At 43.5% G+C, this 25765-nt stretch overlaps 1 long non-coding RNA gene across 1 annotated transcript; it reads left to right on the top strand.

Moving 5' to 3' along the window:
- The first annotated feature begins 619 nt into the window (after window positions 1-619).
- Window positions 620-24315, top strand: LOC106560391 (uncharacterized). The gene is made up of 2 exons (XR_001318592.2): window positions 620-943; window positions 23222-24315. It is a non-coding gene; the product is annotated as an uncharacterized lncRNA (long non-coding RNA).
- The last annotated feature ends 1450 nt before the right edge of the window (window positions 24316-25765 follow it).

Here is a 25765-nt window from a genome sequence, read left to right on the forward strand (position 1 = left end):
TTAGTTGTCACTTTATTAGACTAAGCATCGGTGAAATTTTGAAGTTGATATGGTGCTGGAATAGTGGAGGCAGTTCCTGTTTTCTTTGTGACTTGTGGTATCTCTCCGGTGTTCTAAATAAATACTTGTTTAGTAGTCCGAAAATCTCAGAAACATTAACTTGCTTGACCATGCTGTGGTAGGTCATGTAACTCTTCGTTACAAGCAATATGCTTTGTGGACTTCACCAGACAGATGTTGCTCTCCGGTTTTGAGATTAAACAAAGATGTGGTTGAATTTATTCTGCCACTGTGTCTTCTTATTGTCTTGGCCTTAGGCCTATATATCACGGTGGCAAGGCATATGAAGTAACAGGTTATAGAGCAAACAACGCAATTATGTAACATGACTTTTATTTCCTGGCTTGGCTTCCCCAGTGATTTTACCCAAGCAACACTACTGTCTCTCTCGCTCTATGTCTCACGCACTTTCTCTGCCTTTCGCTTGCTTTCTCTCCTGTCTCTCTCTTTGTCACTCTCTATGTCTCTCTCCTCTCTATCTTTGTCTCTCACTCTCTCTGTCTCGCCCACCTTCTCTATCTTTTACTTGCTCTCTCTCCCGTCTCCCTCTCTCTCGCTCTGCCTGACACTTGCGCTGTCTCTATCTCTCACTATCTCTCTCTTTCCCTCTACCATCATCATAACAGTGCTGGTATGTTTGTGGTCTGATGTCTGAGCTCACCTTGTACAGTAAGGTTTAGTCTGTAGCTAAGCTAATAGGTTTATCTATGAGGCTGGACCTCTGGGCACCACCACCACCTCTAATCCCCTTAAAGGGCTCTGCTGGAACAAGGCTTACACAGGTTAAGCACATCAACCAGGGACGCTGCCAGCATACAGCACAGCACATAAGCTATCTGGACTGTAGGACAAGACAGCAGCAGCTCAACACAATACCATACAGGTAGGGAACAATCACTGTGTTTTAAGCTATTTGACTGCAGGGAAAGTACAGTTTAACACAATGGTCGGAATGACTATTGTTACAGTTATTAAGCCATAAGACTCTGGGATGGACACAGAGAGAGAGAGAGAGAGAGCTCCTGTAGTGAGTGGTGGGATAGAAAGGTGCTTGAGCTGTAAAATACAACAGAAGTGTCCATCACAGTCAAGAGATGCTGCGAGACAGGGTTAAGAGTCAGGGATAAAGCTCGATGCCAGCGTCAAGCTAACGCCACACTCATATCAGCCTAATGTCAGCATTATGTCAACCCGGTGTCAGCCTAAAGTCATCCTGACTCCCTGTCTGTCAGTGGTGACAGGAGAATGGCAGGGTGATGGGTCATTAGCTGTCTGGAGGTTTGACGGGGCTCTGACACACTCACATGGACGGACGGACGCACGCATACACACACACACACATATTGGTTTTACCATCCAAGTGGGGACCAAAAAATATATCCCCATTTAAAATCCTATTTTCCCTAACCCCTTATCCTAAACCTAACCCTAATCCTAACCTTTAACCCAACCCTAACACTAACCTTTAACCTAACCTTATAGGCCTGTGCAAACCAAGGTTTGATAACAACATAAAAAGAAACCCTCCTTAAACCTAACCTTACCCCAAACCCCTAACGCTAACCCTAAAACTAAACCTAACCCTATCTCCTAACCCTAAACCTAACCCCTAACCTCTAAACCTAACCTTAATTGTAACCCTAACCTAATTGTAACCCTACCCCTAAGCCTAAAATAGCCTTTTTCCTTTTGGGGACCGGCGAAATGTCCCTTCCCCCCCCCTTGTTTTACTATCCTTGTGAGGACATTTGGAATCCAAAAGTATAGTAAAGTTAGACCACATACATATACAGCCAGGGTTGGTCGACAGGCAGAGGGATAGAGGAGGAGACAGATTTGAGTCACTCTAGCACTGAGGTGTTTATGAACAGGATAGACAAGAGAATGTGTGGAGACCAATTACACTACAGCTCTGTCTCTGATTGAATCCAAAATGGCACACTATTCCATAGCACACTACTTTTGCCCAGAGACCTATGGTCAAACGTATTGTACTATATAGGAAATAGGGTGCCATTTGGGACGCACACTGTATCTCTATATCTGTAACATCTGAGATCTGAGAACATAGTCAATTTCAGGTGGTGTTTTTCCTCTGCGCTTTCTGATCTGGGGTGTAACCCACACAGTGTTGGTTAGTGAGAGACTCGAAAACCCTGGTAAGTCCATTTATAACTCAATGATAAAAGTGCAAACTTTCCATCTGGCTTGAACCAAAATGAGTATTTCAAGCAAGTAACAGAGTTATGACTAGTAATTACTGATTCATAAGCAAAGCTTTGGAGACCATAATCAACTTGCAAACCCTTTACAAACCCTTTATATAGGATACCTTGTGTTCCTCTCATTTCTTTAGAGGGCCTTGTTTTCCCCCTAGGAAATGTATGTGCTGTTTTCCCCTCTAGCTGCCGTTAGTGGGACATTGCAGGTGTTTCCTGCACTGATTGTATTACATCTGTCTCTAAGGCACTGTGATGAACAAGATAACAGTATATATTGGCTTAAGTAGATGTCCTTCTCTGTTACCATGCAGGAGTAGTTGACTAATGTCTCTCAGCGACAGGGCTAATCACTCTCGCTAATTCAAGGGCTCTGGATGACTGGGAGGCATGCTGCTACTTATCTGTGTGATCTGAAAAGCAACCACTCAACAGAACAGACACAGTACACACACACAGGCACACACTCGCTCACTCTCTCTCTCTCTCTCTCTCTCTCACACACACACACACACACAGCTAGAGAGATGACAGGATAAGTAGTGTCTATTAGTAGTTCAGCTCTGTGTCAGTTGGTCCAGCTGTGATAGAGACTGGTCCCAGTGCCGTCAACAGCAGGGTGACAGTTATGACAGACTCCTGCTACGTTCCTCATAGAGACGTCACTGAGGGCTGAAGGGCTTCTCGTCATCTCTCTCTCTCTCTCTCTCTCTCTCTCTCTCTCTCTCTCTGTTCATCTCTTCAAGCTCAGCATTCAGCCTCAGTACTGTTCAGAGCTCTGTTGGTCTGCTCTGTGTGGTGGGTTTACAGTAGAGACAGACAGCAGCACTGCTGTGTCAAAACCAGACTGTCCAGCATTATCTAAGCGCCTCTATTCTCGTGTGTGTATACGTGCGCGATGTCCGTGCATGTGTGTGTGAAGCCCCAACAAGGGTGTTTATTTCCCAAACGACACCTTGTCAGTTTCCTTTGTTTAACTTTTTCATATATAATTCAGGTCTTCATTAATATTGAGAGGTTTGATGGCCTTCAAAATAGTGAGATTCAAAGGCATAATTCATGGGCTGGGGATATCTTTTTGGCAAGCACATCACTTTTTTTGTTCAGGCACCTTCTTTTATGCACACACACACACACACACACACACACACACACACACACACACACACACACACACACACACACACACACACACACACACACACACACACACACACACACACACACACAGTCCTTTGAAAGTTTGTTGAGGCCATCTAGAGGGACTAGAATGTTGGCAAGCTCATACACAGTTTTTCTCTCTTTCTGTATCTCAGTTGTCGAGGTGTCAACTTTAATCCTTTAGTTAGTATATCTCTGCTGCATTAGGGTAAAGCACAGTAGGTGTTTAACAGCATGATACCAACACATATTTACTACAAATAATAGTAACTAAAACATATTTCAACGTGGGTTGCTGCTGAAAATGCACCTACAGCATGAGGACAGGAGGGAAGGTATTCCATGGACTCGTTTCCTGCTGAATCTGCTAGCCAACGCATTGCTTATTGGAATGGCTCTATCAAAGATAGTCAACATAAGTAATGTTGAAGTATTGTTGAAGACACTTGAGTCATTCTGTTGCATGGGATTTCTCTTAATGCGACTCCATGCAGCCAATGGCAATATCTGCTTTAGGTAAATTGCCAGGAGCTGCTTGTGGATTTGACAGATCTAACCCAGTTCTACCTCCGACACCGCCAAAACAACCGCTATGCGGATGTAGACTAAAGCGGATCTGATTGACTAGAGCCGTAAGTCTCAGGGCTGAACAGGCTGTGTTCACACACACGCACGCACGCACACACGCACGCGCACACACTCAAGTGGTGAGTCTTGAGTACACAGCCACTTTCGGATGTATCTGCCTCTCAACCAGAATTCAATTACACCCCAGCTTGCCTCTCTACTGTCTGCCAACCTACCAGTGAAGAGGTGTGTGTGTGTGTGTGTGTGTGTGTGTGTGTGTGTGTGTGTGTGTGTGTGTGTGTGTGTGTGTGTGTGTGTGTGTGTGTGTGTGTGTGTGTGTGTGTGTGTGTGTGTGTGTGTGTGTGTGTGTGTGTGTGTGTGTGTGTGTGTGTGTGTGTGTGTGTGTGTGTGTGTGTGTGTGTGTGTGTGTGTGTGTGTGTGTGTGTGTGTGTGTGTGTGTGTGTGTGTGTGTGTGTGTGTGTGTGTGTGTGTGTGTGTGTGTGTGTGTGTGTGTGTGTGTGTGTGTGTGTGTGTGTGTGTGTGTGTGTGTGTGTGTGTGTGTGTGTGTGTGTGTGTGTGTGTGTGTGTGTGTGTGTGTGTGTGTGTGTGTGTGTGTGTGTGTGTGTGTGTGTGTGTGTGTGTGTGTGTGTGTGTGTGTGTGTGTGTGTGTGTGTGTGTGTGTGTGTGTGTGTGTGTGTGTGTGTGTGTGTGTGTGTGTGTGTGTGTGTGTGTGTGTGTGTGTGTGTGTGTGTGTGTGTGTGTGTGTGTGTGTGTGTGTGTGTGTGTGTGTGTGTGTGTGTGTGTGTGTGTGTGTGTGTGTGTGTGTGTGTGTGTGTGTGTGTGTGTGTGTGTGTGTGTGTGTGTGTGTGTGTGTGTGTGAAACCAAGCCCAGAGCGATGGTAAACAGAAAGCAATGCCCTATACACACCATGTCAGTCTGAACAGTAGAACCCCAGAGGCCTTTTAACCAGACACAGAACCATCATCAATTATCATCACCACCGTTACCCAGACACAGAACCATTATCGATTATCATCATCACCATTACCCAAACACAGAACCATCATCAATTATCTTCACCAACATTACCCAGACACAGAACCATCATCAATTATCATCACCACTGTTACCCAGACTCAGAGGTTGCATGTTAAATGGCTCCCTATTCCCTATATAGTGCACTCCATTTGACTAGGGACCATCGGACTCTGGTCAAAAGCAGAGCCCCATATAAAGAAAAGGGTGCAATTTGAGAACACCGCCAGAGACTGGGCTAGTGTTATCATCATCCCCGTCATCATTCGCTGAGATATCATCCCCACCCATCACAAAGCAGCAAAACAAATGGCACTATTAAAAGATAAACAAAGACAAATCGTGGTAATTCTGCCCATTCATCTGTGTCTAAACCCAAAGCATTCACATTAACTCCAAACACAGGAGACTGATTAAAACCCCATCCATTCTCTCTGCTCAATTATCCTCCATGTTCCCTCCTCCTCCTGTATCTAACCAGAGCCTGTACCAGACCTGGGTTCAAGTAGTATTTGTTGTTGGGGTTTTTTTTCAAAGAAAATTGCACATTGATTGTGCCTGTGTGGAATGTCAGATGTGTGAGGTTTGTATTTTTGAGACAATTCCATTGGTTCCATTGCCCTCAGGCACTCTCAAACCAGGGAAGCTAAAGCATTTGAAAGAAAATAAATCATTTTTGAAGCCAGGTGATTTGGGGTTCTGTTTAATTATTTAATACATTTATTTATTTCACCTTTATTTAACCAGGTAGGCCAGTTGAGAACAAGTTCTCATTTACAACTGCGACCTGGACAAGATAAAGCAAAGCAGTACGACAACAACACAGATTTACACATAAACAAACATACAGTCAATAACACAAAATAAAACAAAAATAGAAAATCCATGTACAGTGTGTGCAAATGTAGAAGAGCAGGGAGGTAGGCAATAAATAGGCCCGAGAGGCCAAAATTATTTCAATTTAGCATTAATACTGGGGTGATAGATGTGCAGATGATGATGTGCAAGTATAGATACTGGGGTGTAAAAGAGCAAGAGGGTAAGTAATAATATGGGGATGAGGTAGTCGGGTGCTATTTACAGATTGGCTGTGTACAGGTACAGTGATTGATAAGCTGCTCAGACAGCTGATGCTTAAAGTTAGAGAGGGAGATATAAGACTCCAGCTTCAGAGATTTTTGCAATTTGTTCTAGTCATTGGCAGCAGAGAACTGGAAGGAAAGGTGGCCAAAGGAAGTGTTGGCTTTGGGGGTGACCAGTGCAATATACCTGCTGGAGCACGTGCTACGGGTGGGTGTTGCTATGGTGACCAGTGAGCTGAGATAAGGCGGAGCTTTACCTAGCAAAGACTTATAGATGACCTGAAGCCAGTGGGTTTGGTGACGGATATGTAGTTAGGGCCAGCCAACGAGAGCATACAGGTCACAGTGGTGGGTGGTATATGGGGCTTTGGTGATAAAACGGTTGGCACTGTGATAGACTACATGCAGTTTGCTAAGTAGAGTGTTGGGGACTATTTTGTAAATGACATCGCTGAAGTCAAGGATCGGTAGGATAGTCTGTTTTATGAGGCTATGTTTGGCGGCATGGGTGACGGAGACTTTGTTGCAAAATAGGAAGCCAATTCTAGATTTAATTTTGGATTGGAGATGCTTAATGTGAGTCTGGAAGGAGAGTTTACAGTCTAACCAGACACCTAGGTATTTGTAGTTGTCCACATATTCTAGGTCAGAACCATCCAGAATAGTGATATTAGTCGGGCGGGAGGGTGCGGGCAGCAATCGGTTGAAGAGCATGCACTTGGTTTTACTACCATTTAAAAGCAGTTGGAGGCCACGGAAGGAGTGTTGTATGGCGTTGAAGCTCATTTGGAGGTTTGTTAGCACAGTGTCCAAAGAAGGGCCAGATGTATACAGAATGGTGTTGTCTGCATAGAGGTGGATCAGAGAATCACCAGCAGCAAGAGCGACATCATTGATATATACAGAGAAAAGAGTCGGCCCGAGAATTGAACCCTGTGGTACCCCCGTAGATACTGCAAGAGGTCCGGACAACAGGCCCTACAAATTGACACACTGAACTCTATCTGAGAAGTAGTTGGTGAACCAGGCGAGGCAGTCACTTGAGAAACCAAGGCTATTGAGTCTGCTGATATCATAAGGTGAATGCACCAATTTGTAAGTCGCTCTGGATAAGAGCGTCTGCTAAATTACGTAAATGTAAATGCTGATAAGAATGCGGTGATTGACAGAGTCGAAAGCCTTGGCCACGTCGATGAAGACGGCTGCACTGTTCTGTCTTTTATCGATGGCGGTTATGATATTGTTTAGGACCTTGAGCGTGGCTGAGGTGCACCCATGACCAGCTCGGAAACCAGATTGCATAGCGGAGAAGGTAGGGTGGAATTCGAAATGGTGGGTGATCTGTTTGTTGACTTGGCTTTGGAAGAATTTAGAAAGGCAGGGCAGGATGGATATAGGTCTATAACAGTTTGGGTCTAGAGTGTCTTCCCCTTTGAAGAGAGGATGACCGTGGCAGCTTTCCAATCTTTGGAGATCTCAGACGATACAAAAGAGAGGTTGAATAGGCTAGTAATAGGGGTTGCAACAATTTTGGGGGATAATTTTAGAAAGAGAGGGTCCTAGATTGTCTAGCCCAACTGATTTGTAGGGATCCAGATTGTGCAGCTCTTTCAGAACATCAGCTATCTGGATTTGGGTGAAGGAGAAGCGAGGGGGGGTTGGGCAAGTTGCTGCAGCTGGTGCTGAGATGTTGGCCAGGGTAGGGGTGGCCAGGTGGAAAGCATGGCAAGCCGTGGAAAAATGCTAATTGAAATGATCGATTATCGTGGATTTATCGGTGGTGACAGTGTTTCCTATGCTCAGTGCATTGGGCAGCTGGGAGGAGGTGCTCTTATTCTCCATGGACATTACGTTGTCCCAAAACCTTTTGGAATTAGTGCTACAGGAAGCAAATTTCTGTTTGAAAAAGCTAGTCTTAGCTTTCCTAACTGACTGAGTGTATAGGTTCCTAACTTCCCTGAAAGTTGCATATTGCCGGGGCTATTCGATGCTAATGCAGAACGCCACAGGATGTTTTTGTGCTGGTCAAGCGCAGTCAAGTCTGGGGTGAACCAAGGGCTATATCTGTTCTTAGTTCTACATTTTTTGAATGGGGCATGCTTATTAAATATGGAGAGGAAAGCGCTTTGGAAGAGTAATCAGGCATCCTCTACTGACAGGATGAGCTCAATATCCTTCCAGGATACCCGGGCCAGGTTGATTAGAAAGGCCTGCTCGCTGAAGTCCTTTAGGGAGCGTTTGACAGTGATGAGGGCTGGTCGTTTGACCGCGGACCCAGTAAGCACGCAGGCAATGAGGCAGTGATTGCTGAGATCCTGGTTGAAGACAGCAGAGGTGTATTTAGAGGGCAGGTTGGTCAGGATGATATCTAAGAGGGTGCACCATGGTTACGGATTTAGGGTTGTACCTGATAGGTTCCTTGATGATTTGTGTGAGATTGAGGGCATCTAGCTTAGATTGTAGGATGTCCGGGGTGTTAAGCATGTCCCAGTTTAGGTCACCTAACAGTACAAACTCTGAAGATAGATGGGGGCGATCAATTCACATATGGTGTCCAGGGCACAACTGGGGGCCGAGGGGGGTCTATAACAAGCGGCAACGGTGAGACACTTGTTTCTGGAAAGGTGGATTTTTAAAAGTAGAATCTCTAATTGTTTGGGCACAGACCTGGATAGTATGACAGAACTCTGCAGGCTATCTCTGCAGTAGATTACAACTCTGCCCCCTTTGGCAGTTCTATCTTGTCGGAACATGTTATAGTTAGGGATGGAAATTTCAGGATTTTTGGTGGCCTTTCTAAGCCAGGATTCAGACACGGCTAGGACATCCGGGTTGGCGGAGTGTGCTAAAGCAGTGAATAAAACAAACTTAGGGAGGAGGCTTCTAATGTTTACATGCATGAAACCATTGCTTTTACATTTACAGAAGTCAACAAATGAGAGCGCCTGGGGAATGGAAGTGATGCTGGGGGCTGCAGGGCCTGGGTTAACCTCTACATCACCAGAGGAACAAAAGAGGAGTAGGATAAGAGTACGCCTAAAGGCTAAAAGAACTGGTCGTCTAGTGCGTTTGGAACAGAGAGTAAAAGGAGCACGTTTCTGGGCGTGGAAGAATAGATTCAAGGCATAATGTACAAACAAGGATAGGGTAGGATGTGAGTACAGTGGAGGTAAGCCTAGGCATTGAGTGACGACGAGAAAGGTTTTGTCTCTAGAGGCACCATTTAAGCCAGGTGCGGTCACCGCATGTATGTGGGGTGGAACATAAGGACTAGCTAAGGCATATTGAGCAGGGCTGGAGGCTCTACAGTGAAATAAGACAAAATTACTAACCAAAACAGCAAGAGACAAGGCATATTGACATTAGGGAGAGGCATGTGGAGCCGAGTGATCATAAGGTCCAGTGAGTAGCTAGTCGAGCTGGAGGCATGGCGATTCAGACAGCTAGCAGGCAGGGGCTAGCAGCAGGCTAGCATATGGGCCTCAGGGGAACGTCGCAACGGGAGAGTCTGTTGAAACCCCCTCGGACGGTTACGTCTGCAGACCAGTCGTGATGGATCGGCGGGACTCCGTGTCAGCAGCAAAGGGTCCAGGCCAATTGGCAGAAGAAGTATTAAAGACCATGAATTATCTGATGGAGTTCTTTGGCTAGCCGGGAGAAGGGCCTAGCTCGAGGCTAGCTCCAGGCTAACTGGTGCTTGCTTCGGGACAGAGACGATAGACAGGAGTAGCCACTCGGATAGCAGCTAGCTAGCTGCAATGATCCGGAGTAAAGGTTCAGACCTTGCGGTAGGAATCCGGAGATGTGGTGGAGAAAAGCAGTCCGATATGCTCTGGGTAGATTTCGCGCTGTGCAGGCTGACAGGAGTTGCCTGGGCTGAGGCTGGCAGTCCGGGTTAACGGTGATGAACGCTAGCAGTGGCTAACTGACTACTAGCTAGTAGCTAGTTAGCTGGCTAGCCTCTTAAGGGGGTTCCTGTTCAAAAGTGTAAAAATAGCAGATATATACCACATTGGTGTAGATCGTTTGATACTTCGATCAACAGAACAGTCATTTTATCATTGCAAAACGCTGATTTGATAGATTGAGGACAAAACACTAATTTAACATGATAGAAATCACTGCCTACAAATTAAACAGTATTTTGACTGTTTTCATTGTTATTGCATCATTGCATACAGATTCATTGTATTATATATTTTTTAAATATAAAAAATTATTGTTAAAATGCTTCCCACTAAACTTTTCATGGTCACTAAATAACTAAATACAATAAAGTGTTATGCTGTTGGAAAAATATCAACTTTTAACAGAATAGCAGGTACTTGGCTTTCGAAAGGGGACAGATCTTTGATATTGTTTGTTTCAATATGCTTTTGTTACAGCAACAGGCCCTGGGCTGCAAATCCTCCGACGTCTAACAGAGAAATATTACCACTGGAAGCGTCTATGTCTCTGGATCTGCGCTGTTCTCCAGTTCAAAGCCCATTGTGAGCTTCGATCTGTCTCACACAATCGCTCCTGTTCGCCGGAGAAAAACATTGATCTATTTTAGAGAAACAGGAACAATGGCCTTTTGTGGGAGATGATCATTTTCTCATTTCTAAAGCGATAAATCTACGGGCACATGTGTCAGGGTACATTTCCTCTTCCCTTTGTTACGATTCACTATGCGGAGAGAAAGATAGAAAAAAAAGAAAGAGAAAAAGTCAACGGCTATGACTGTGAAGCTGTAGTTCTATAGGAGGATGTATTTTTCAAAGCGGCAGATTTGGGGGTTTCATCCTGAATCTTGCCTGTTTGGAGGGCTCTATTGTCATGAGCATAAAGGCTGTCTTAGAGGCCCTGTTTTTGTGTGTGTTTTATCTCCTCGTTGCATTCCCTTCTGTGCGTTGCAGGTTGTGCCTGTGTGATGATGAGTGTGTAGAGAGAGTGGGTGTTGAGGGACAGAGGTAGATATGCTGGTAGTCTATTGATCTAGTATCTGTCCCAAATAGCACCTTATTCCTTATTTAGTGCATTATTTTTTACCAGGGCCCATAAGGCTCTGGTCAAAAGTGGTGCAATATATAGGGAATAGGGTTCCATTTGGGATGCAGTGATGGTCTTTGAAGTAAAGAAGACCATATTGCACCCAGACAGGTGCTGTGCTTTTAGATTGGCCTTTAGGGGTCACATATTGTGTCAATGTACTACACAAGTCAATCCATCACATCACTGCTATAGCCAATCATAGACCACGGGTTTGTTATTGTCTTCACTGGGTTGATGAGTTCTTATGTCTTCCATCACAGTAAATGTCATTTAGAATGATAATCTTCTTGGTTCAGTGTGTGGAGGATCACTATGAGGGTGTGATGGTGTGTTGATAAACAGTCCAGACTATTCCTGTATGTTTTTTATCCTCTGATATCATACCACTTGGAATGATTTGAGAACAAAGACATTCGTATGCACAGAATTATGCACACACACACAAACACACACACACACACACACACACACACACACACACACACACACACACACACACACACACACACACACACACACACACACACACACACACACACACACACACACACACACACACACACACACACACACACACACACACACACACTGCACCCCTCCACAACACACACATACACTCAGTCATTACTTCTAACAAGCCCCCTCTTCTTCCTCCATCTCTCCACATCCCACAGATCAAATAGAACCTGACAGAAAACGGTCCGTTTAAGTCAATGGATACCTGTGAACCACTGCTCTTAAGCCTCAGTATAAGTCTCATTAGACGTTTGATCTGGACTCCAAACGATCACGGATTTCAAAGGGAAAGCCAGCCACCTCTCGGACACCGACTACTCACTCCCGGACAAGCTAAATACATTCTTCGCCCACTTCAAGGAAAACAACACTGAGCTGCCAACGTGGGTCCCAGCCGCTAACAAGGACTGTGTGCTCTCAGTTTCCGTGGCCGACGTAAGTTAGACGTTCAAGCGTGTTAAGCCTCGCAAGGATGCCGGCCCAGACAACATCCCAAGTCGCATCCTCAGAGTGTGTGCAGACCAGCTGGTTGGAGTGTTTACGAACACTCTACCCAGGAAAGCGGATGGTAATGCCGTCCATACACTACACTATTTTACCACCAATTTGGCATGTTTTTGCCATCCCAGGCTAATTTTCATGATCGGGGGGAAATCCTATTTACTTTGGCTAAGCTCAGTATGTCGGGACTTGCGTAGTTTGCGCTGGTCAAGGACGCACCGATGATGGCTGTCTGTTCTCCAGACCCCTGTCGGGTGTCCTGATAATTTTCTGACATGTCAGAAATTTTGGTCATGCATCTTGTAGCATGAGCAGTGCTACGACATGATTGGGCAAGGACTGCTGCCAATAGCCAATGACAACTCAGCATGTCAGAACAAAACAATGATGGCAAACAGGAGAGTAACAACAGAAAGCACCGTGTGGACCGAGGTGATGGAAGACAGATTGGTGGAGCTGTGGAGAGAACACGGCTGCCTTCTCATTTTAGATCATTCCATTGGTCCTTAAGTGAAATCTCGACCCACCAATATTAGCTTACATCTGAGTCCTACCATGACAGAAACCAAAAATATAATTTCATAATATCGTTAGTATTTTCTATTAACATATTCTGTGCCTCTGTATTTTTTGTAGATGTTTCTGCACATAATAATGTGCACACGAATAAAGCAGTCACTGTTAGCGTGCCTGCATTTTTTTCCTACAACATTCAAGAAACGCAGAGCAGGATCAACCAGGCAATCATTGTGTAATGTGAGCACTTATGTTCTGGGCACCTATATCCTACCACCCAGTACCCTACCCTGCTCCCAATCCCACTGTGTTACCTATATAGTGCACTACTTTTCACCAGGGCCCATAGGGAATACACACAAAAAACAGGGTTCCTCAAGGGATCTTTGGGAAGGGTGATGGTTCTATGTGGAATCATACAGACCCAAAGAAACCTTTGAGCACTTAGATGGTTCTTCAGTAGGCCAGAGAGGACATAATGAATAAAATAAAACAAATCCCTTGTTATGCTGAGACCACGACATAACAAAAGTAGTTTTGTCAAGATTACAAGAAAATGTTTTGGTGATCACAACATAACAAAAGTTGTTTTGCTGATGTAACAAGATAATCAAAAGTACCATGCATCATCCATTAATTTTTCCAAATGCCCTGTGGCTGCGTTGATTGCAATGCGCTCATTGGGCATTTAAGCCCTGAACAAATCTGTTTCCCAGCTAGCGTGCATTCTGGAAATGTAATCAGACACCTTGACTTTTTCCACATTTTGTTACATTACAGCCTTATTTTAAAACCTCTTAGCGATCCCTTAAAGCGCCAATCCCGTTAGCGGGATAGATTTGACAACATCCGGTGAAATTGCAGAGTGCCAAATTTAAACTACAGAAATAGAAATATTCAACATTCACGAAAATATAAGTGTAATACATCAAAATAAAGCTTAACGTCTTGTTAATCCAGCCGCTGTGTCAGATTTCAAAAAGGCTTTACGGCGAAAGCACACCATGAGATTATCTGAGGACAGCGCCCCGCATTCTCTGATCCACCTCTACGCAGAAGACACCATTCTGTATACTTCTGGCCCCTCTTTGGACACTGTGTTAACTAATCTGCAGACGAGCTTCAATGCCATACAACTCTCCTTCCGTGGCCTCCAACTGCTCTTAAATGCAAGTAAAACTAAATGCATGCTATTCAATCGATCACTGCCCGCACCTGCTCGCCCGTCCAGCATCACTACTCTGGACGGCTCTGACTTAGAATACGTGGACAACTACAAATACCTGGGTGTCTGGTTAGACTGTAAACTCTCCTTCCAGACTCAGATTAAGCATCTCCAATCCAAAATTAAATCTAGAATCGGCTTCCTATATCGCAACAAAGCATCCTTCACTCATGCTGCCAAACATACCCTCGTAAAACTGACCATCCTACCGATCCTCGACTTCAGTGAAGTCATCTATAAAATAGCCTCCAACACTCTACTCAACAAACTGGATGCAGTCTATCACAGTGCCATCCATTTTGTCACCAAAGCCCCATACACTACCCACCATTGCGACCTGTACGCTCTCGTTGGTTGGCCCTCGCTTCATACTCGTCGCCAAAACCCACTGACTACAGGTTATCTACAAGTCTCTGCTAGGTAAAGCCCCGCCTTATCTCTGCTCACTGGTCACCATAGCAGCACCCACTCGTAGCACGCGCTCCAGCAGGTGTATCTCACTGGTCACCCCCAAAGCCAATTCCTCCTTTGGTCGTCTTTCCTTACAGTTCTCTGCTGCCAATGACTGGAACGAACTGCAAAAATCTCTGAAGCTGGAGACTCATATCTCCCTCACTAGCTTTAAGCACCAGCTGTCATAGCAGCTCACAGATCACTGCATCTGTACATAGCCCATCTGTAAACAGCCCATCTATCTACCTACCTCATCCCCATACTGTATTTATTTATTTATCTTGCTCCTTTGCACCCCAGTATCTCTACTTGCACATTCATCTTCTGCACATCTACCATTCCAGTGTTTAATTGCTATATTGTAATTACTTCGCCACCATGGTCTATTTATTGCCTTAACTTACCTCATTTGCACTCACTGTATGTAGATTTTTTGTTTTCTTTTGTTCTACTGTATTATTGACAGTATGTTTTGTTTATTCCATATGTAACTCTGTGTTGTTGTATGTGTCGAATGCTATGCTTTATCTTGGCCAGGTCGCAGTTGCAAATGAAAACTTGTTCTTAACTAACCTACCTGGTTAAATAAAGGTGAAACCAGGCAGGTGCGACACAAAAAGCAGAAATAACTATATAATAAATGCCTTACCTTTGAAGATCTTCATCGTTTTGCAATCCCAAATGTCTCAGTGACACAATGAATGGTTGTTTTGTTCGATAAATTCCTTCTTTATATCCCCAAAATGTCCATTTATTTGGCACGTTTGATTCAGAAATACACCGGTTCCAACTCGCCCAACATGACTACAAAGCATCTAATAAGTTACCTGTAAGCTTGGTCCAAACATTTCAAACAACGTTTTTAATCCAACCTCAGGTACCCTAAAATGTAAGTAATCGATAAAATTTAAGACGGGATAAACAGTTTCCAATACCGAAGAAAAACAACACGGAGCGCGCTCTTGTTCACGCACACCAAAATACTAGAGACCTTCTGAGTGACACATGGAATGAATAGCACTACTTCTTCATTTCTCAAAAGAAAAACATCGAACAATTTCTAAAGACTGTTGACATCTAGTGGAAGTCATAGGAACTGCAATCTGGGCCCTAATAAATCAGGTTACCCATAGAAAAGTATTGGAAAACACAATGACGTCAACAACAAAAAATTCCCTGGAGGATTGTGCTCGGGGTTTTGCCTGCCAAATCAGTTTTGTTATACTCACAGTCAGTATTTTAACAGTTTTAGAAACTTCAGAGTGTTTTCTATCCAATACTACCATGCATATGCATATCCTAGCTTCTGGGCCTGAGTAACAGGCAGTTTACTTTGGGCACACTTTTCATCCGGACGTGAAAATACTGCCCCCTATCCCGAAAAAGTTTAATTTGTTTTTTCCCTCATCAAGCTACACACAATACCCCATACTGACAAAGCAAAAACTGGTTTTTAGAAATGTTTGCAAATATATAAAAAAATATATATATGAAATATCACATTTACATAACTATTCATACCGTTTACTCAGTATTTTGCTGAAGCACCTTAGGCAGCGATTACAGCCTTGAGTCTTCTTGGGTATGATGCTACAAGCTTGGCACACCTATATTTGGGGAGTTTCTCTCATTTTTCTCTGCAGATCATCTCAAGCTGTCAGGTTGGATGTGGAGCTTCGCTGCACAGCTATTTTCAGGTCTCTCCAGAGATGTTCGATTAGGTACAAGTTCAGGCTCTGGCTGGGTCACTCAAAGACATTCAGAGACATGTCCCGAAGACAGTCCTGCGTTGCCTTGGCTGTGTGCTTAGGGACGTTGTCCTGTTGGAAGGTGAACTTCCTCACCAGTCTGAGGTCCTGAGCGCTCTGGAGCAGGTTTTCAAAGATCACTCTGTACTTCGCTAAGTTTATTTTCCCATCGACTAGTCTCCCAGTCCCTGCGCTGAAAAACATCCCCACAGCATGATGCTGCCACCACCATGCTTCACCGTAGGAATGATACAAGGTTTCCTCAAGATGTGACACTTGGCATTCAGGCCAAAGAGTTCAATCTTGGTTTCATCAGACCAGAGAATCTTGTTTCTCATGGTCTGAGAGTCCTTTAGGTGCCTTTTGGCAAACTCCAAGCTGGCTGTCATGTGCCATGTTACTAAGGAGTGGCTTAGTAACATGGCACTCTACCATAAAGGCCTTATTGGTGGAGTGCTGCAGAGATGGTTGTCCTTCTGGAAGGTTCTCCCATCTCCACTGAGGAACTCTGGAGCTCTGTCAGAGTGACCATCAGGTTCTTGGTCACCTCCCTGACCAAGGCCCTTCTCCCCTGAATGCTCAGTTTGGCCGGGCGACCAGATTTAGGAAGAGTCTTGGTGGTTCTAAACTTCTTCCATCTAAGAATGACGGAGGCCACTGTGTTCTTGGGGACTTTCAATGCTGCAGACCTTTTTTGGTACCCTTCCCAAGATCTGTGCCTTAACACAATCCAGCACTACTAACAGTTCCTTTGACCTCATGGCTTGGTTTTTGCTCTGACATGCACTGTCAACTGTGGGACCTTAAATAGACAGGTGTGTGCCTTTCCAAGTCATGTCCAACCCATTGAATTTGCAACAGGTGGACTTCAATCAAGTTGTAGAACCATCTCAAGGATGATCAACACAAGATACACCTGAGATCAATTTCGAGTCTCATAGCAAAGGGTCTGAATACTTATGTAAATAAGGTATTTCTGTTTTTCTATTTTTTTATGTTATTGCTCAAAATAAGTGACCAAACTATACTCTTCCAAAAATGAATTTGTTGCTGCAAACTAATTAGTGTGCCACAAAATGTTGCCAGCAGTTTGCAAATATTTGCCACTGCAAAAATCGCTGAAGCTGGAGACTCTCATATCCCTCACTAACTTCAAGCACCAACTGTCAGAGCAGCTCACAGATCATTGCACCTGTACATAGCCCATCTGTAAATAGCCCATCCTACTACCTGTGGCTGTGGGTGTTTGAGTGAGAAAGAGATAGAGGAGAGACAACAAGAAAAAGCACAGCCCCCTTCATTATCGAAGTATTGTGCTGACAATTATCGAAGAGCCATTCCAGATTGAAGTCAGGAGGACTTCAAGAGTCAGGTGTTAGCCAGACTAGTGATTAACTGCAATGGAACAGTAATTGTCTGGCTATAACACAATGTTAAGTCATTGGGTGTGAATACGCTGTGGATCTGAGCAAGTGTGATGTCATTCATGTTTGTGGATATGTATGTAAATGTTAAGTTGTCTATTGTTTTTGTCAATGTATGTTTTTGTTTGTCAAAAAACAAATAGTAAAATAAATATTACAAGTTAAGTAATTGTCTGCTTTACTACAGATTGCTCAGGACTTCTACATTTTAAATCCAACCTGCTCTGGGAAACTCACTGATAACTGTATCATGGTTTTCATGGACAAAAAACTTCCCTTCACCAGTCCAGAGAGAAGCAGGCCCAAGATATTCTCTTGAAAGTGCAGGTATAGTTTGAAATGACCCTGCTGGTGGTGGTGGTACACAAGGTGACATTGCTTTAAGACTTCTGCCAGTGGTCCTCGCAACACCAGACTACAAGATAGTGGTAATACCCAACTTCAATGAGACCAAAAAGGTTTTAATTGACTTGCAGCCTGTAAGTTTAAATAGTGGGTAGGCATAGGGAGATTGATGGGTAAATTAGATGATGGCATTTTGTAAACCTTGACTGAAAGAACAGCATTCCAAAATCTGTTACGCATAACTGCACACTCCAAGACATTAGGAAAGTTTCCATTCAATTTGCGACAGATTTTCATGCAGATATTCTAAAATCTGCATAAAACAATATGCACATTCTTCCACCGGAGATTTTTCAAGCAAACTGAGTTTTTGCAGATAAAAGGCTGTGCGTGATGACGTAGTACACATAAATAACTTTTTCCTTTAAATCCCCATGTACCAAATAAAAAAATACAAGTTAAATGTGTTTCCATCGCATTTTCTACTCTACTGATGGTTTTGACACAAACTGTTGCGTTATATAGCAAATGTGCCCACTCTGGGCTTGGCACATGCTCTCTAGCCAACTGCTCGTACATAAAGTGGGTGTAGGCTATCTACATTATGAGATTATTATGGATATTATTATTTGTATTTGTCAAACGGCAGCCAAGCATTGATCATCATATCACCGGAATAAGAACCTCAATATTTATTGGAAAGGAGCATCAAGCTCATCACCTTGCACATTCACCATCCTGTGAAGTTCATTATAATGTATTTAGGCAGCATCCTCACATCAGACTCTAAGGCTGCTATTGAATCGGATCAACCTGTCAGGAATGGAGCTCACCAACTTTGTAAATGTAAATATTATCCATAAAACATGAAGTGTCCCTTACAATTACACACATATAAGTTGTGCAAGCTAACAACCAGCATAGATAACAAACTAGCTAGCTAGCTAGCTAACAAGACTACCTAGCTAACTAGCTACCTAGCTCACTCGCAAGACTAGCCAAGTTAGCTGTGTTGTTGCTTGCATGCAATTGGCTGTGGTCTTGGGGTGGCACACAGCCTGGGAGACAGAGTTGCCTGTTACGCATCGTTCAGGGCTTAAATGCACCACAAGAGCTTAGATGCCCACTAGCTCTTAGCTCAAGGTAAGGGGCATTGAGCTTGCTAACATTCTAACTTATAAACTGATAATAAGCTCCAAACACAAATGAAAGCATGATGTTATCATGAAATGTACCATCCTTTGTGTAGCAATCAATAAAAACGTATGTGCTGATCCACTGTGGGCTCTGCCGCCTCAGCCATACTGTCAATCTATCATTAATACGTCCACTCCAATGTATCTCGTGACCTCAACAAAACAGCTTTGTTATATCGTGATCATGAGAAAATGATCTTGTGATCTCGACAAAACAACTTTTGACATAATGAGGGAATTTTTGTTGTTTGTTATCCATATCTCCTCTCTGGACTTCCGTAGGTTCTTTCCTCTTTCAGTGATAATTAAAATGTAGGAGCGGCAGATCTTTGGAATATTTTGGGGAGTGGTTTGTTCACAACTCTTTTTGTGCAACTGTGAGTGAGAGTGTAATTCCAGTTTATCCAATCTGTTGTGCTATGCTATTACATGTTAAATATGACTAATGGCCTTGTGTCAATTCAGAACGTTTGAATAAGTCAGTAATTCTCTCCTGGGGGTCCCCCAACAATTCCAGAGCTAGCACACATGATTCAACAAAATAATAACACCAATGGAATTCTAACAATATAATACAAAAAAACCTGTATGGTTCTACAAAGAACCTTTGAGATTGAGAAAGGTTTTATTATAGAGCCCTTCTCCATAAATGTTATATATTGCCCTAAAAGTGATGTTACCATAGCAGAACCCTTATAGCACCATACAGGTTCCATTTTGAACCTTATGAGCATGGTTCTTTAAAGAACCTTTAAAAAAAGTTCCATATATCACCAAAAATGATTCCGCTATGGTTCCAAGCCAAACAATGCTTATTTGGCATTATATAGATCTGTTTGTTTTCAGGGTTCCATTTGGGATGTACGTAGACAGGGAGATGAGGTTGGGGACAGACCGAGCTCTAATTGAACCAGTGTGTGTGTATGTCAGTGGAGATCACTGCTCTTTTATTAAACACACCTTTGAAGGAAGGACCTCGATCTCCATGTTAAGTACATACAAAGTAGCTTGTTGTACATACCTGCCATACCTGCTCCTTGACACCCACAACTAGCCAGCATCAGGTTCTGAAGAGAAAGAAGTGAAACTGTTTAGATTTCACTGAATAATTCAGTGCTCAGATCGTGTATTTACAGAGAAATGGTTTGCCTCCCTAATGGCATCTTATTCGCTATTCATTGCATTACTTTTTACCAGGGCGCATAGGGCTATGGTCAAAATCTGTGCACTGTATAGGGAATAGGGTGCCATTTGCGATGCAGCCATGGACTCGGCATATAATTGCAATGAAAGATGCCTCAGAGAAGCAGAAAAAAAACTATTCAGATTAGCATATTTGAAAGGACCGCATAATGATGGAAATTCTCCCTGAATCTTAAAAGCAGACAGTCAAGCAGAACGCACGCTGCAATTATAACTCATTACCATATAGACCAGCATGCACTGCAGTACCGCTCCCCCCACCCACATACCTTCCACTCACACATAGTTAACGCACATGCTCACGATCATACACACACACACACACACACACACACACACACACACACACACACACACACACACACACACACACACACACACACACACACACACACACACACACACACAGGCAACACACAACACACAAACTCACCTAAATCCCACTCACTCACTTTCTCTTTCCTTCTTTCATCACACACTAACACATCAGACCCTGAGAATGTACACACATGACCAATGCATTCCCAGTAATATTAACTCATCGGAATAGCTAATGCTTCTCTAATCACCATCACCATTACAAGTAAGCCTGTGGAATTACCATCACATCAGCCATATGGAGATATAACTGCACTTTGCCTAATGGTGTTACACCCATTTACCGTCATATCAGCCGTATGGATATAATTATCACTGAAGGCAAACCAATACAGACCACATACACATATGCTTGTGTTGTCCTTCACTATAACACCTTCACTATAAAAATAGTGTGAAATGTGGATACAAACTTAGCAAAAAAAGAAACGTCCCCTTACTGTCAACTGCATTTATTTTCACCAAACTTAACATGTGCAAATATTTGTATGAACATAACAAGATTCAACAACTGAGACATAAACTGAACAAGTTCCACAGACATGTAACTAACATCATTTGAATTATGTGTCCCTAAACAAATGATGTGTCCCTGAACAAATCAAAAGTAACAGTCAATATCTGGTGTGGCCACCAGCTGCATTAAGTACTGCAGTACATCTCCTCCTCATGGACTGCACCAGATTTGCCAGTTCTTGCAGTGAGATGTTACCCCACTCTTCCACCAAGGCACCTGCAAGTTCCTGGACATTTCTGGGGGGAATGGCCCTAGCCATCACCCTCCGATCCAACAGGTCCCAGACGTGCTCAATGGGATTGAGATCCGGGCTCTTCGCTGGCCATGGCAGAACACTGACATTCCTGTCTTGGAGGAAATCACACACAGAATGAGCAGTTCGGCTGGTGGCATTGTCATGCTGGAGGGTCATGTCAGGATGAGCCTGCAGGAAGGGTACCACATGAGGGAGGAGGATGTCTTCCCTGTAACGCACAGGGTTGAGATTGCCTGCAATGACAACAAGCTCAGTCCGATGATGCTGTGACACACCGCCCCAGACCATGACTGACCCTCCACCTCCAAATTGATCCCGATCCAGAGTACAGGCCTCGGAGTAACGTTCATTCCTTCGACGATAAATGCGAATCCGACCATTACCCTGGTGAGACAAAACCGCGACTCGTCAGTGAAGAGCACTTTTTGCCAGTCCTGTCTGGTCCAGCAACGGTGGGTTTGTGCCCATAGGCGACGTTGTTGCCGGTGATGTCTGGTGTGGACCTGCCTTACAACAGGCCTACAAGCCCTCAGTTCTGCCTCTCTCTCTCAGCCTATTGCGAAGAGTCTGAGCACTGAAGGAGGGATTGTGCATTCCTGGTGTAACTCGGGCAGTTGTTGTTGCCATCCTGTACCTGTCCCGCAGGTGTGATGTTCGGATGTACCGATCCTGTGCAGGTGTTGTTGCACGTGGTCTGCCACTGCGAGGACGATCAGCTGTCCATCCTATCTCCCTGTAGCGCTGTCTTAGGCGTCTCACAGTTTGGACATTGCAATTCATTGCCCTGGCCACATCTGCAGTCCTCATGCCTCCTTGCAGCATGCCTAAGGCACGTTCACGCAGATGAGCAGGGACCCTGGGCATCTTTCTTTTGGTGTTTTTCAGAGTCAGTAGAAAGGCCTCTTTAGTGTCAAAGTTTTCATAACTGTGACCTAAATTGCCTACCGTCTGTAAGCTGTTAGTGTCTTAACCACCGTTCCACAGGTGCATGTTCATTAATTGTTTATGGTTCGTTGAACAAGCATGGGAAACAGTGTTTAAACCCTTTACAATGAAGATCTGTGAAGTTATTTGGATTTTTCCAAATTATCTTTGAAAGACAGGGTCCTGAAAAAGGGATGTTTCTTTTTTTGCTGAGTTTAGGAGATACTTATGGTTATAGAATCTGAGCAGGGTAGCTGTTACTCATGCTGTACCATACACAATAACTGCCCTTAGAGAAGACTGAACATCTTCTCAATGAAGTTTGACACTCCTCCCTCCCACTGATTACAAAACAACTATTCTGTACTGTTATGTTATGTTCCATTGCATTGTGTTCTGTTTGGTTCCATTGCATTGAACATATCAGCAGGTAGCAGTCCTCTCAGTCAAGGTCTTCCTACCTGCTAATGAAGTGGTTGAGAGGAGGCAGGGAAAGTGATTGGTTTATAAAGAATGTTTATAGCATGCTGCTGCATGGTGCAGGCTTTCACTGGCTTTCAAGGCAGAACCACGTAGGGCAGAGAGGAGAGCAGCCTGCCATTTCTCTCTCCCCTATTGTTCAGAACACTCACAGGGCAGCAGAGTAGAGAATTGTTCACTGCCATAAATAACCACTCCACTCTTCTGATTCTGCTTTCTCTCCTCCTTTCCTTCTCACTCTCTTCTCTTCTCTTTCCCTTCCATTCTCTCCTCTCCTCTCCTCTCCTCTCCTCTCCTCTCCTCTCCTCTCCTCTCCTCTCCTCTCCTCTCGTCTCCTCTCCCCTCCCCTCTTCTCTCCTCTCCTCTCCTCTCCTCAACAGCGGCAGTACTTGGAGAGTCCTCTGACTGTCTCCAGCTGCAGTGAGAAATGTCTCTCTAACCACTGGGCTGAGAAGAGAGAGGACAGAGAAAAGAGAAGAGACTGATAACGTCCTTAGCCACTTCTTGCTGGATGCCTCTCTGACATTCAGTTAAATCTGTATTGATGAGGACAGGCCCATGCGTGTGTGTTCGTGTCTGTGTATGCTTGTGTGTGTCTGTGTACTAAGTAGTGTGTAGGCTAGGGCATGACGCCACCTGTTAAGTACAGTAATAAGTTGATCCTGCTGTGAAAATGATTAGAATGTCAGATGCATGTGATGGAGAGTTTACAACAATACCGAATACTCCCATCCACCACCATACCAATGTCACAACAAGAGAATGTCATGAGTTAAACATACCATTTAATCCGTTTGGACTCTATGGGTGGTTGGTTAGATAAGATAAGGGTGGGAAGAATGTGTCAGAGAGTAGAGTAGAGTGTGCAGTAACAGGGATGAATCCCATTGTCTCTGAGAGAGGCACTCTATCTGTGAGGAAAGCATCAGCCCATGAATTATTTAAAAGGAGAGGAGGAAAGAAACATCTGTCAAATCAAGATAAAAAATAATGTTATAGCATAAACCAGGAGTGTTTTTTTATTCGCACAAAGCATAAAAGTGGCTCATTAAATTCCATCAGATTTCCCTGGTGGGGTGCTGAGAATAAAACCTCCATCAAAATGAAATTTTCATTTTCGGAGACAAACACAGACAGAGAAATATCTCAGAACCAATCAAAAGCTTCTCCCATAGATCTCTTTCAGCCAATCAGATCCTAAGGGATTCCAGTGGGACCAGTCACAGACAGCATCACTACATCAGGAGTCAGCTGACCAGATGGATGTCCTGAGAACTTTGCTCTGTTCAAATTATTTTTAAGTGCAGCTACCCTTCTTCCATTCCTTGTCGTAATCTGACAATCACTGATCATACCTGATCATACCTGATTCGACAGATTAATGGAAGGGCTCCACCACATGGCTTTCACCTGTCCCACCATGTCAAATCAGTGATTACAACAAGGTAGAAATAAAGGATGTCTACATCCCCTATGGGACCTGGTCAAAAGTAGTGCACTATAAAGGTAAAAGGGTGCCATTAAGGATGCAGCCTAGAGAGAGGGCATATATGGGATAGCACCACACTGGCAGAATGTGATATTCTGACATGTAAAGTGAGTTCCATTGACTCCTGCTGTGATTTCCCTCAGTGGAATGAAACATGAGTGCTAGCGGGCATGAACTCTTACAAGCTAGCTGCAATAATGAGAGTCTCACTGATTTAAAGTTGTAATGTCAACATTACTCTGTATGAGTATAATGGTTTAAATGTTACAGTGGTTTATTATCATAGTGTCACATTATATGGATTGAGAGTAGGGCTGTCAAACGATAAAACGAATGAATCACGATTAATCGCATAATTTTCTGTAGTTAATTGCTATCAATCAAACAATTATAATTTGCTCAAATTTGGCCCTAAAGAAAGATTTTTTCCATTTAAATAGCAGTGCATTGAGTGACATGCATACTATGCTTTGATTTTAAGGGACGGAAACACAAAATTATCTGCAACAGAATGTTTTTAATAGCATTTTTACCATAAACAACACAAAGGTCAATGAAACATACAGCTAACTATTAATGCTCCATATGTTTCAGTAGGGCTACTCCCTCTTATCAATGTTCTTGAAGTTAAACACTTGTGTGTATACACAATATACAGATCTGGCTCTATGGGTACAAAGAACAAAGAGCATTTAAACATGTCGAACAATATTATGAATTCCAGAGAATAAAATAAAAATAGATCGGCCACGTCTGAGTTTATGTAATACAGCTATTACATATAGTGTAGGCTACTTATCCATGTTCTTCAACATTAACTAGTCACAAGCTGCTACTGCTAGAATTAGGATAATTTGCTTAAATCTTTTGACTTGAGAACTACAATAAAAACAGTAGCTAAATGGAATGGATGTCCTGTTCTAATTAAAATAATTGCGGGAAGTTTTTTTAGGCAGTATTGCAGAGGACCGTTGCTGGCAATGGAGTGGGGTATAAGACACTTGAGCAAGGATGAGCAATGAGCAACATGGGTATGAACAATATTTCACATGAAGCATGTACCAATTTAAAACTCAATTTCCCCATTTATTTATTTTTCTCCTATAGCTTGTTGTTGCCTGTTGACTGCAACATTTGTACTGTAATTCATCAGCTAACAAACAAGCTTCAACATAGCAGTGTTTCCCCTGCCCTGTTCATCCAGTCCACCTTCATCCACTCAATAACAAAAAAATATATTTTACTGAGTTACAGTTCATAGAAAGAAACCAGTCAATTGAAATAAATAAATTAGCTCATAATCTATGGATTTCAAATGACTGGGCAGGTGCGCAGCCATGGGTGGGCACCCACCCACTTAGAAGCCAGGTCCACCCACTGGGGAGCCGGGCCCAGCCAATCAGAATGAGTTTTTCCCCACAAAAGGGATTTATTA

The sequence above is a fragment of the Salmo salar genome, chromosome ssa10 (genome assembly GCF_905237065.1).
Source record: "Salmo salar chromosome ssa10, Ssal_v3.1, whole genome shotgun sequence".
NCBI lineage: Eukaryota > Metazoa > Chordata > Actinopteri > Salmoniformes > Salmonidae > Salmo > Salmo salar.